Below are 14679 nucleotides of genomic sequence, written 5' to 3'. Positions count from 1 at the left end.
GAGTAGTCACGAAAGCGCTTGGAATTTCACTACTCTTTCACAGTGGTTGTTTTGCATATTTTAAAATCACCTCTTTACTGTGATCTTATTGCATATATATATATATATATATATATATATATATATATATATATATATATATATATATATTATTAAGTGTGCACAAGATACACACAATGTAACATCGTGTGTGTACATGAATGGCATACAGTACGGACAAGATGAAAGTGGTATATACCCAATGTTGAAAATTAGACACATGTGCAACATCTTGGAATCTTTATTGTAGACGTTTCGTCATCCATTGGCTGTATCATTACAAATTCAAGGTATAATTGGAAGATAAGAGCTACGGTGCTTTTCACACCAATTCCAAGGCTGAGGGACTGATTACCTCATCATTTGTATATAGTTCTTTTCTTCCAATTATGTCCTTAAATTTGTATTGATAAAGCCATTGGATGGCGAAACGTCTACAACAAAGATTCCAAGAAGATGCACATACGTCTAATTTTCAACATCGGGTATATACCACACACACACTAACATATTCTGTGTACACTAAAGGGGCTAAGATAAGTTAAGATTTTGTTCTAATTAGTAACACGGATGGTTACTTACTAGCCTCTCAAGTTGACCCAATAAAGTTAGTGTGATATCAGGGACTGTCTTATTTCCAGTGGGTTCCTTAATCTTCTCTTCCAGGATGCAACCCACAACAGTCAGCTAACACCCAGGTACCTACTTACTGGTAGGTGAACAGAGGCAAAATATATAAGGAAACATGCCCAACGTTTCACCCCTGTGAGTTTATTCAGGGATACATAGATTGTCATACATATCAGCATGTGTATTATTATTATAATCAAGGGAGAAGCGCTAAACCTGTAGGATTATACAGCGCCTGTGGGGGGATGTGGAAGGCATTCAGGCTTAATTCAGGGAACTGGAGCACAGATCCAACTCCCTGAATCTAGAGCCCCTCACCCCAATGGAAATAAGTCTGTCTGACTTTTTTTGGGTTATCCTAGGTTCTCTACACATATGCTGCTATGTATGATAATTCTATGTAACTGTATTTGTGTATACCTGAATAAACTTACTTACTTACTTACTTACCAGCATCAAGGAGCCTTCCTTGAGGGGATCAGCATGTGTAGAGAACCTAGGATAACTGGGTATTGATCCTGGTTCCTCAGTGTGTGCGATGAGGACGCTACCAACCAAGCCTGTTTACATAACAGTAAGTAGGTACCCAAATATTAATCGATTGCTGTGGGGAAATAAGCCAGACTGACTCGCTTTTTTGGGATATCCTGGGTTATTTATCTTAAACCTTCTATTTCCTCGTACTCAATAAAGAAGCAGTTACACAATCTATGCACAACGTAAAGTAAATGTCACCGCTCCCGTAGTGTAGTGGATATCACGTCTGCTTAACACGCAGAAGGTCCCAGGTTCGAGCCCTGGCGGGAGCAATTATTTCTTCTCCTCAAGCATGTAAAAAATATTTTTTTTACACTCAGTGCTTATACCAGGCATAAATCTTATTTTGTTCAACTCAGAGCAAAGACCTAAACCCGTGGAAATCACATAATGCCAAAGAAATAAAAGTCCCTTAACGGCATGAAAGAACCTCCCTGAAGGGGAAATAAATTACAGGCTTTAAGTAAGATTATTTAGCCATAGGTACACCTAAGTATAATTATCATATATAGTGTAAATTACCTAGGGAAACCCAAACAAGTCAAAGTGACTTATTAAGCACAATTAAACTTATAATTAATGTAGGAATGTAACTGTATTTGTGTATACCTGAATAAACTTAATTACTTAACAGGAATTTATACAAACCACTGTTTCACGTCATTGGATTACCTTAGATTAAATCTCTATAATGAACTTTATTTGTATGGCCACATTTATATGCCTTTAAAACCCTAATAAAAAATACATTTACGTTTCAGTAAAACGATTTAAACTTCCTTAAATAAACGATATTACATAACATGAATAAAGCTCGTTTAGTAATTTTACTTAGTAATTTTACTTAGTAATTTTACTTAGTAATTTTACTTAGTAATTTTACTTAGTAATTTTACTTAGTAATTTTACTTAGTAATTTTACTTAGTAATTTTACTTAACACAGACTCGCCCTGTTACCTGGCGACAAAGAAACACAGGAAGGCTTCAGCCTGATGGTGTGAGTGGCATCCTATGAAGGGACCGCAGGATTCCAGTTGAATTAAGTTACTCTAACTGACTTTACTGATGAACTTAGGTTAAATCTACATAATGTATACCATCACTGCATGCCTACAGCATCTGTGATTCCTCAGAACGAGGGAATAAATTTATGCCACGATCCCCCAGAAATTGTTATACTATTTATGTATGATGAAATGAGATAAAATTAATAATAATAATAATGATGATGATGATGATGATGATGATGATGATGATGATGATGATGATGATGATGATGATGATGATGATGATGATGATGATGATGATGATGATGATGATGATGATGATGATAATTATTATTATTATTATTATTATTATTACTATTATTATTATTATAATTTTTCTCGGGTGACTGGGTCATCCTGGGTTATTAACCCGAGTATTTATCCTCCTCTTTGATTGTATGTGTTAAACAATAACACTGTGGTACAGACGAGCAAGAAAAACATCTGAAGACCACACTCCGTTTCGCTCTCGGTAGAACTTGATGCTACTCTACATTAAGCAGAACATTTCAAGGACCCCAGTGGAAACAAGTCACCTTGTATGACTTTTTTTGGGGGTTATCCTAGGTAATTTACACATACGTTACTATGTATGATAATTTGTGTAACTGTATTTATGTGTTTCTGTACCTAAATCAACTTATTTACCCAAGACCCCAATGAAAATAAGCCAGTTTGACGTTTTTGGATTATCCTAGGTAATCTATACATATGCTGCTATGTATGATAATTTATGTAACTATTTATGTGTACCTCACTTACACAATAAAAGAAAAAAAACTGCTTTGAGTCAGTCGTCTTTCTACCATACACATTGCCAAACTATCCGCTCCTGTAGTGTAGTGGATATCACGTCTGCTTTACACGCAGAAGGTCCCAGGTTCAAGCCCTGGCGGGAGCATGTTTTCAACTCGTTAAAAAGGTTATACAAGCATAGTTCAAAGACAGCTAATCCGTTTTTTTTCTAAACGAATCACTAAAGTAACAGTCCAGGTAATTATGTTCAGGAACCAGCGTTGCGCGAGCATTATACAGGGCCTAGAGAGTGAGTGGTAATCGAGTGTCATCCCTGGGGGGGGGGGAAGGTTATCTCCGGAGAGTGTACCGAGGGTCAACGCCTCCTCATCCCGCTCCCAGATTAGAATAGCTACAATTCCTTAGATCAAGAGCCCTTCATAATCATGTAGTACCATCTCCTCCCTTCGAAGAATGATAAATGTACAAACTTTTGCGGCCGATCTTTAAGTTATTAAGTGAGAGGTGTTGGAGATCAAGATAATGATACACCGGTAAATTAAGCAAATGAGAAAGTAAGTTATGCAGTAAAGTAAGCAAAGTACGTAAGTATATAAAGAAGTTTTTATTCAAGAAATCTACAAATGTCTTAAAAACAACAGAACGGTATAAATCAGGACACTGGTTCAGAGGTCTGAAACATGTTATGGGCATGTTAGGTTATCATACAGATATATATTAAATGACAAAGATTTAACCTAGGATAACCCCCAGACAAGTCAAACAATGTGACTTACTTTCCGCCGAGATCCTTAAACGTATCGAAAATAAATTTTCACTTACAATTTTCTTACACAACACAAATTCTTCCATGGTATTCAGGGCACATAGGTGTTATGGGCACATATGTATATATTTTACCCAGGATAACAAAATACTACAGTCATAAGCACAAATACACGTCATTTATATTAAAACCAAAGTAATATTAAATCTAGTAAAAGCAGAACAAAAATATATATCACTAATCATTGTTTTGCTAATGATTCTTATCAGTGTATAATTGTCCGTATCTGTACCTTCGTTCAGTCACAAATTGAAATGATCCATTAGCTTATTCTATCTTTTTTCCTTGTACAATATAATGTAAACCCAATGTGTACACAGCAATGATTCCTTGTATACATTAAAAATTTTCTGATGTTTCAGAATATAATGCACACTGTGCATTATACCCAGTAACACTGTGGACTTGGAGTAATATTTTAGTGGACACTAAGCGCTTTAACATGCTATGTACATCACAATATAAATTACCACTTGAAAGTCTGTGTATACCATAACTAAGTTTAGCTAGGTACATGTATACATAAATACAATTACACAATTATCATAAACATTAACGTATGTTTAAATTACCCAGGATAACCCAAAAAAAAGTCCTTGAAAAGTGCATCAAACTCAGTGCACACAACCCTTTATGTACAGTACACTGTACAGTGTATACACTGCAATGAGAAAACTTGTATACAAATCACATTAATAACAATGCTTGACTTTCTTGGGTTAGTCAAAGTTAATTCTACATAATTTACCACCAGTGTATGCGTCTAACAGTTGTGTTCATTGTAGCAAGTTTATAACGTAAGTCTGTAAAGCACTCGTATTGAACATGGATAAATTAATATAGATATTATTATTTTACTGACACGCAGTAATGCCGTGTGTGTGTGTGTGTGTGTGTGTGTGTGTGTGTGTGTGTGTGTGTGTGTGTGTGTGTGTGTGTGTGTGTGTGTGTGTGTGTGTGTGTGTGTGTGTGTGTACTCATATAATTGTACTCACCTAATTGTGGTTGCAGGGGTCGATTCACAGCTCCTGGCCCCGCCTCTTCACTGGTCGCTACTAGATCACTCTCTCCTTGTTCCGTGAGCTTTTTCATACCTCTCCTTGAAGCTATGTATGGATCCTGCCTCCACTACATCACTTTCCAGACTATTCCACTTCCTAACAACTCTATGACCGAAGAAATACTTCCTAACATCCCTGTGATTCATCTGATTCAGCAACTTCCAGTTGTGTCCCTTTGTTGCTGTGTCCCACTTCTGGAACATTCTGTCTCTGTCCACCTTGTTGATTCTTCTCAGTATTTTATACGTCTTTATCATGTCCCCTTCCCCTGTACCTCCTGTCCTCCAGTGTCGTCAGGTTGATGTGTGTGTGTGTGTGTGTGTGTGTGTGTGTGTGTGTGTGTGTGTGTGTGTGTGTGTGTGTGTGTGTGTGTGTGTGTGTGTGTGTGTGTGCGCGCGCACCGTAATATTTAAAATCATCTATAAATACCTAACATGCAGCTCCCGTAGTGTAGTGGATATCACATCTGCTTAACACGCAGAAGGTCCCAGGTTCGAGCCCTGGCGGGAGCAATTATTATGTAATTCCATGCGAGGAATGTTCATTAAGATTCAATGATCAAGTACTTGCCAGAAATGTTCCTTCTATAATCAGTATCACAAGGCATTTTGATTATTCTTTATTATATGACAAACAACTGGGTTTCCGTTTTGCAATTACGAGAACATTTTAGTCCTTTCCTAGCATTTGACCCACGACACCCATCTTCTTTCTCTGCATCAAGGTGAACAGGGACAGCAGGGTTTAGGATAGTTGCCCATATGTCCCATCCAGCCAGAGATTTTTCCTAGGTCCTACCGATGCGCTACAGGGTGCCTGGGTGCCTGGGTGCCTGGGTGCCTGCCCTTCAGGGATAATTCACAACCAGCAGTTTTTTTAGAGGAATTGAACCCGAAACCTAACCATCCAAAAATGCACGATGTCTTGGTTCTTTTTGGGTTTCACATTACTACAGTGATTACGAGTCATTCATCAGCGTCCCCCCCCCCCCCGAAAAAAAATCCACGCAAAAAATGCACGCCTACTCAGGAGTGACCAAGGTTCCTAGGCCAAAACTTAACAAAATATGAACAGAAGCTGTTAACAATTCATTGTTTCGAAGTTGTTTAACATCTTTATGGTATTGTGTTACTGATGGTGTGCAACACTGAAAGCTGATGTGCAACACTGGCAAGCTGATGTGAAACACTGACAATTTGATGTGCAACACTGACAAGTTGATGTACAACACTGCACTTGTTATGTTATGACAGATAGCTACGGATTCAATTCCACAAATATAAATTAAGCGGAAGGACACGTTTTACTTAAAATCTTGAAACATTTTTTTTAAATAAAAGTATTAACATTCGTATATTTTTACTTCTATCATGAATGAAGTTACAGGAAGATATTAAAGTGCCTCACTTATATACTTTATTTTCAAGCGAGTAACGTCATTTTTCCTTATTGTAGAAAGAAGAGACTGATAACTTTAGTATGGAATAAGACCATTTTATTACAAGCGAAGCATCTAACATTCAGAAGCAGTACTGTTGCCAGTCAACACTGAGGAGCCAACATTCAAGAGAACCTACAAAAACGTTCGGATGAAAATAAAACCATTGTCATGTTTACTGTATCAGCAGTAGTACTTGACGTGGTGGTGCAGCTGGGGCTGCTGAAGAGCGTCAGCTGCACCTGGACTCTCTTCTACCGTCTCAACAGGTTGTGCTGTCACTACAAACAAGACACAGTTGATTGATATGATATGTGATGAACTTGTGATTGCAATGAGCCATTCAAACAACCGTAGCAGTCAGGCGTGTACCGGTAGATCATCTGCGCCTTTACAGATATGAAGTGGGTTAGTTATCCTAAGGCATGACTTGAAGATCATACTTGAGGAAGGTGAGGGAATTAATCCTCATGAAGCGGTATTACCAGGAACTCCCATAAGTCAGAATATTAAAAGTTTTCAGTAAAGATAATAAAATCTTTGTGATGTTTGTGCATTACACAGCAGTATTGATGGAGTCCACAAGTCAAAGTTCATCATCTAAGGAATGTGACACAGTCGCGAAACTTAGACATAAAACTTCATAACCGCTGTTAGCTTATGCTCTCACTGGTTATGATACAGTGGTATGTTACTGTGGCGGAAGTAAAAGTAAGATTGTAAAGGTCTAGGAGACCTCGCTCAGCACCTCAATAACACATTTCATCTACATGAAAGGTGTTACTGAGAAATCAACAGTCTGGTGCATCTTGATGTGGTGAAGTGTGAAGATGTAGAAACAAAGTCAGATATCCGCTGCAAAGTTTAGTTCTTAAGGACATGACGAAATGACACATGTCTTTTGCCAAAACATAAAAAATTACCTCCAAACTGCCGAGACATTTAATAAAAACACGAAGGTGGCTCATTTTCAGGCATGCATTATGGAGGGTTTCTCTATGTGAGGAACCTACAGACCTCGATACCAGTGAAATTTGAGAAGAAGAAAGACGAACTTGCCAAGACTGTGGTGTTTCTTATCCTCAGAATGTTCGATCTGCGCCGCCAGGGGTCGTGAAATTGATCCACTGCAGCTGTAGTAGTGATCAGTCCTGCATATCTTTTAGACGTGAGTGTGGCTGCGTATCTTTCTTTCTTTGTGCTTTGCAGATGTGATGGATCTGACAGATGTATAAACCAAATAACAAAAGACAACCTGGAAGAGGATTCAGAGGAGGAAGCTCATGATAATGATGATGAAGATGGGGGCGATGACGTTATGGAGGATTTAATTCGTAACTATCTCAGTTATCAGTTTAGTGAGAGGGAAAACGGTTTAATGTCATGTTGTCAGAAAACCTACAGCTTGTAGGTTGACTCGTTGTATTCTCATGACATTGATGTAGCAACAGAAGTAGTCGTTTTACCTACGATCAGAGATATTATCTAAATTACACACAGAAATTACCGGGCTAGAATAATTAAGTGTACTGGTAATAGTGTCACATATGCTGCCCTGGAGTTTACCTGGAGAGGGTTTCGGGGGTCAACGTCCTCCGCGGCTCGGTCTGAGACCAGGTCTCATGGTTGATCAGGGTCTGATCAACCAGGCTGTTACTGCTGGCCGCACGCAAACTGACGTACGAACCACAGCCCGGTTGGTCAGGTACTGACTTTAGGTGCCTGTCCTGTGCCTTCTTGAAGACAGTCAGGGGTCTATTGATAATCTTCCTTGTGCATGCTGAGAGGCAGTTGAACAGTCTTGGACCCCGGACACTTATTGTGTTGTCTCTCAGTGTACTCGTGGCGCCCCTGCTTTTCATCGGGGGAATGTTACATCTCCTGCCGAGTCTTTTATTTTCATAGGGAGTGATTTTCGTGTGCAGGTTTGGTACTAACCCCTCCACGACCTTCCAAGTATATATTATCATATATCTCTCTCGCCTGCGTTCCAGGGAATACAGATCAAGGACCTTCAACCGTTCCCAGTAATTTAGGTGCCTTATCGTACTTATGTGTGCCGTGGAAGTTCTTTGTACACTCCCCAGGTCTGCTATGTCTCCAGCCTTGAAGGGGGCCGTTAGTGTACAGCAGTATTCTAGCCTAGAGAGAGCAACAATTATTGCGTTATACATTTAAGCGACATCTGAAGGCAGATGGTAAAAAGCTTGGTTAATGTTCTCTGAATCTAACTTAAAATAAATGAGTGTTTAACGAAACAATAAATACTGTCTAGTGCATTCTCCTTCCCTTGCTTAATGCAAAGAGCACTGAGAAGGCGAGTGTCTCAGTACCTGTTACCATTACTTTATAGTAAAGATAACAGCCATCTTTGATATCTTTGATATCCGGAGCCCCGGCATGGGTCAGACTCGTCTGGTGCTAGCCTGGTCAACTAGACTACTGATGCTGGTGGCCCGCTGCCCCACATATCCACCATAGCCAGGTTGATCTGGCACCTCACTAACAACATGGAAGTACCTAACATGACTTTCATTACCTAAAAAAATAAAAAGTCTGTTTAGAATGCATAATATTTATGTTGATTTATATGTCTTTTAGTGTTCATGGATGACTGGTGATCGCCTTGGCAGCCATCTTGGTTTTTTAAAATTCCTCAGAGGCGACAGAATGGAACTTTAGTGGTTCAAAATCATCTAGCAACAACTATGAGCCATAAAATTCCAGGTACATCCATTTCTCCATCAGACTGTGAAACTCCAGCTCTTGGTTCTGCCTTTTAATCTTCGTGAGAGTTGGATCACCAGTTTACAGTTAGAGGAAGCGGAGCTTCGATCGTGGTGTCCCATCTTCAGCGTCAAGTTCGTCAAATTCCATCATTTTGAAAGAGAGAGTATAACGATATCAAAGAGATAAAATCAGTTGATCAAATGAAATTGCTGGCCCACAGATGGCTCCAACTTCACCCTGTTCCATATTTGTATTTTTTATAACAATAAAAAGTCTTTGAAATGAGCTGATGTAAAGTTAGGAACCTTAACTTAACCTTGTAAAACCCTGAGAGAGAGAGAGAGAGAGAGAGAGAGAGAGAGAGAGAGAGAGAGAGAGAGAGAGAGAGAGAGATGGGAAAGGACGGGGGAGCAAATGAGAACATATAAATAGTCATGAGTATAAAAGCTTTTTAAGGAGAGTTTTAATACTAACTAAGTGAGATGTGCAGTTTGGAAACACGCAGAGCGAGAACCAGTATATGTGATTAAGAAAACGGACATGTGAAAACATGTGAGTGAGAACACGTACATGTGAGTAAGAACACGCATATGTTAGTAAGAACACGTGCATGTGAGTGAGAACATGTACATGTATAAACACGTACATGTGAGTGGGAACACGTACTTGTGAAAACATGTACATGAGAGAACACGTACATGTGCGTGTTTTATCAGAGAAAGCATGGAAAACTTTCCCTGTTGGTGGGATCAACAACCTGGAGAATTGTGTGGTAGGGGGGTCGAGGGAAGGGAGGTGAGGGAGGGGTAGAGGGGAAGAACAAGATTAGGGAGGGTGCGAGGGAAGGGGAAAGGTGTGGGAGGGTGCTAGAGGAGGGCGATGCTGTGGGATGGTGGGAGGTGTGGGAAGGGTGCAAGGGGATCGAAGTGTGGGGTGAGTTTGCTTATAATTAACATCATTAGAGAGAGCACATTGCACGCATACTTTTTACCCAACACTTGAATTCTTAAAGAAGGTACTGGAGTTGTCTAACACAGGATATGACGTTCCAGCAGGAACTGCAGTTTTCTAACACAGGATATGATGTTCCAGCAGAAACTGTAGTTTTGTAACACAGGATATGACGTTCCAGCAGGAACTGCAGTTTTCTAACACAGGATATGACGTTCCAGCAGGAACTGCAGTTTTCTAACACAGGATATGACGTTCCAGTAGGAACTGCAGTTTTCTAACACAGAATATGATGTTCCAGCAGGAACTGCAGTTTCTAACACAGGATATGACGTTCCAGCAGGAAATGGAGTTGTCTAACACAGAATATGACTTTCCAGCAGGAACTGCAGTTTTCTAACACAGGATATGACGTTCCAGCAGGAACTGGAGTTGTCTAACACAGAATATGACTTTCCAGCAGGAACTGCAATTTTCTGACACAAGATATGACGTTTCAGCAAGAACTACAGTTTCTAACACGGGATATGACGTTTCAGTAGGAACTGCAGTTTTCTGACACAGGATATGACGTTCCAGCAGAAACTGCAGTCCTCTAACACAAGATATGACGTTCCAGCAGGGACTGCAGTTTTTTAACATAGGATATGACGTTCCAGCAGGAACTGCAGTTTTTTGACACAGGATATGACGTTCCAGCAGGAACTGCAGTTTTCTAACACAGAATATGACGTTCCAGCAGGAACTGCAGTTTTCTAGCACAGAATATGACGTTCCAGCAGGAACTGCAGTTTTCTAACACAGGATATGACGTTACAGCAGGAACTGCAGTTTCCTGACACAGGATGTGACGTTGCAGTAGGAACTGCAGCTTTCTGACACACGATGTGACGTTCCAGCAGGAACTACAGTTTTCTAACACAGGATATGACGTTCCAGCATTAACTGTAGTTTTCTAACACAGGATAAGAGAGGTGACATTCTGCAGCCTGACACTATGCACAATATTGTAATGCAGCAGCATAGCCTACTCCTCTAAGTTAATATATGGTCAGAGTAATGCGTATAAATTTCATGGTAAATTGTTGTTATCTACCGACATCCTTGCCTAGAGAATTGGTCATTCTCTCCTTTGCATGATTGTATGATTTTTCTAATGTCACTAATAATGTGTACATTGGCGCATTTAAAATATTTGTTGGAAATTTTCGTATTTAGGCTCAGTTGAGTGGCGCCCATTAATGTACATTGATAGACCTGAGAGATTATTATGCTGATTTGTTGCAAACCCTATTTTGTATGTTAATGTCTAGGCATATAGATTATGGATGCATATTTCTTAATAAATTGGTTCAGCATATTAATAGGCTGGTTGAAAGATTTGGGGTTTAGTAATGTTACTATATGAGAATGTTATCTGTACACAAGTAACCCGCTCATGTGAGAGAGAAGGTTATGACGACATTTTCGTCCGACTTGGACCATTTACAAGTCACACTGACACACGAAGATGAGGGAGACAGTATATATATAGGAAAGAGGGACAGAGACGGAACATTTAGAGGAAGAAAGAAGTGGATAAGGAGTTCTAGAGGTAATGCTGGTAGCATTACCTCAACCACTACTTGTGACTTGTAAATGGTCCAAAATCGGACCAAAACGTCGTCGTAAGCTCCTCTCTCCTATGAGCCGGTTATTGATGTATTATTCCAGTTACGGTATTTTGCCTTTTTGTTACTTGATTGGAGAAAGGGATTCTATTTATTTCTGAAAATCAGTAACACCCAAAAAGGCTCAGGGTTTAAATTTATATCCAGGAAGCAGACATGTGATTATAAAAGACAGAGGTTGAGCACTGAGGTGTGCCAACATTACGGTCTTTTAATTACGAGAGATTTTGTGGAAAAGGTTTATTGGACCTTTTAAAAATATTAAATTACTGCACCAGTATATTAACTGGAATTTTATACATTATTTCTGCTTCTTTGATAAGTTGTTATTAGTTTTTTTTTTTATATTTGAGAGGGTAATTAAAAAGTACATTCTCGGTTGAGCATTATGCTAGAAGGGCGATAGTCAGGCAGCTTAACAAATACAAACAACATTCCGGATAAAAGCACTAACTTTTCTGGAGTACTTTGAAAATATCTTACTATTAACTATCTTGCTGGGGACAGTTACTATTAACTATCTTGCTGGGGACCCTTACTATTAACTATCTTGCTGGGGACAGTTACTATTAACTATCTTGCTGGGGACAGTTACTATTAACTATCTTGCTGGGGACCCTTACTATTAACTATCTTGCTGGGGACCCTTACTATTAACTATCTTGCTGGGGACAGTTACTATTAACTATCTTGCTGGGGACAGTTACTATTAACTATCTTGCTGGGGACAGTTACTATTAACTATCTTGCTGGGGACAGTTACTATTAACTATCTTGCTGGGGACCCTTACTATTAACTATCTTGCTGGGGATCCTTACTATTAACTATCTTGCTGGGGACCCTTACTGTTAACTTTCTTGCTGGGGACCCTTACTGTTAACTATCTTGCTGGGGACCCTTACTGTTAACTATCTTGCTGGGGATCCTTACTATTAACTATCTTGCTGGGGACCCTTACTATTAACTATCTTGCTGGGGACCCTTACTATTAACTATCTTGCTGGGGATCCTTACTATTAACTATCTTGCTGGGGACAGTTACTATTAACTATCTTGCTGGGGACAGTTACTATTAACTATCTTGCTGGGGACCCTTACTGTTAACTATCTTGCTGGGGACCCTTACTATTAACTATCTTGCTGGGGACCCTTACTATTAACTATCTTGCTGGGGACCCTTACTATTAACTATCTTGCTGGGGACCCTTACTATTAACTATCTTGCTGGGGACCCTTGCTATTAACTATCTTGCTGGGGACCCTTACTATTAACTATCTTGCTGGGGACAGTTACTATTAACTATCTTGCTGGGGACCCTTACTATTAACTATCTTGCTGGGGACCCTTACTATTAACTATCTTGCTGGGGACCCTTACTGTTAACTATCTTGCTGGGGACCCTTACTATTAACTATCTTGCTGGGGACCCTTACTATTAACTATCTTGCTGGGGACCCTTACTATTAACTATCTTGCTGGGGACCCTTGCTATTAACTATCTTGCTGGGGACCCTTGCTATTAACTATCTTGCTGGGGACCCTTGCTATTAACTATCTTGCTGGGGATCATGAAATTTGATATCTACTAAGCTTTATTTCAATATAAATTATCCTCCCTTGGAGTATTCTTTCAGCATTGTGTTTGCAATGTTACAATAATTTTGACTTGGGTTTAATTCTAGTGTTACAAATAAGTGAATTTTCCCCTGATTTTATTCAGCTAGAGGTAGACACAAATTGTGTTTTGGTCTCTACCATAAAAATTCATGTACTGACCATAAACAACGCAAGAAAAATAACTTCGTGCTTTTCCTCGGTTTGTCCCTTTGAGATGAAAACATGATCCTGAGCTGCTGGCTATGAGGTATGCTAAAGGCATCATCCTCAATGGAGACATGTGATGGAAACTGCTCTGCTTGGATATGATTTTCGATATTTTTGTCGACTGCTAGAATCGCAGCTGGGAGGCCAGGTGTGCCGCGGTGCCGGAAGTGGCATAAGGTCAAATACTACACAAACCACTGTACGGGTGGAGGTTGAACCCATGGCGAGTGAATCGTAAAACTCCAGGCCAGTGAATGGCCACCCGCACCGTGGTTTGTTTGCAGTCGTGTTACGATTTCGTGAGTCATGACAGATACTACACAAGCTGAGGCCAGGTACACGTGAGACATCAGAAGCAAAACAGAGATGAAGAGGATGTTCCAGGGCAAGGTTGTGACATGTGTTACACCTGTCAGTGGATCACATGTGCCAATTATGTTAATGTTCACTATTTACTCTACCATTCACGAGATTATAAGGACTAAAGATGGCAACATTTTCTATATGCTACACCTGTCACTGAATTACAGGTACTAAATATGTTCATGTTTAATGCATATTTTATATGACGGACTGAATTTTTCAGATGTAATGGTGCACACATTTTGCATATCTGTGAATCTAACTTCCATACTTATACACTTTGATGCATCATATTTTCTGTAGCTGGATACATGCTTACGGAGGTATTATTAGCTATGTTTCTGATATCGAATCATTGTATTCTCATCTATTCCTTGGGAATAACATTCATTCATAATTCATTCTTTTAATTCGAGTTGGTAAACACTGAGGTTCTCAGGTGGATTGTGGATTCTATATATTTTAGAGATAATTATTATTTCATTACAATATCGAGGGAAGCATCTTATTTCAGCTCACAAATATTGAACTATCGTCTCTATCCTTAATTTACCTTAATTAAACCTATTGTTTGTGTATATATGTATCAACTGGATTTTTTTTTTTTGCTCTGCATCCCATATTTCCATCTTATGGAGTAAGTAGTGACAGCTCCATTACTCCTTTCTCACTGGCTGTCTCGTTTTCTGCTTAATTTTCTGTTTTTCTAGAGTCTCAGGTGTGTCATTAGGAAAGGGCGATGGTCCGAAAAATTTTGTTTTTCTCGAAGTTTGGCAATGCATTAGGTGGCATTTTGCAAGACACT

At 39.4% G+C, this 14679-nt stretch overlaps 3 non-coding genes across 3 annotated transcripts; all 3 read left to right on the top strand.

Moving 5' to 3' along the window:
* Positions 1–1405: 1405 nt before the first annotated feature.
* TRNAV-AAC (transfer RNA valine (anticodon AAC)) lies at positions 1406–1478 on the top strand. The gene has a single exon. It is a non-coding gene; the product is annotated as a tRNA-Val (tRNA).
* Positions 1479–3081: 1603 nt separating this feature from the next.
* TRNAV-UAC (transfer RNA valine (anticodon UAC)) lies at positions 3082–3154 on the top strand. The gene has a single exon. It is a non-coding gene; the product is annotated as a tRNA-Val (tRNA).
* A 2181-nt stretch (positions 3155–5335) lies between these two features.
* TRNAV-AAC (transfer RNA valine (anticodon AAC)) lies at positions 5336–5408 on the top strand. The gene has a single exon. It is a non-coding gene; the product is annotated as a tRNA-Val (tRNA).
* The last annotated feature ends 9271 nt before the right edge of the window (positions 5409–14679 follow it).

The sequence above is a fragment of the Cherax quadricarinatus genome, chromosome 33 (assembly GCF_038502225.1).
Source record: "Cherax quadricarinatus isolate ZL_2023a chromosome 33, ASM3850222v1, whole genome shotgun sequence".
Taxonomy (NCBI): domain Eukaryota; kingdom Metazoa; phylum Arthropoda; class Malacostraca; order Decapoda; family Parastacidae; genus Cherax; species Cherax quadricarinatus.
The sequence above is the reverse complement of the archived record's forward strand: the minus strand, read 5'-3'. Positions and strand labels throughout refer to the sequence as shown.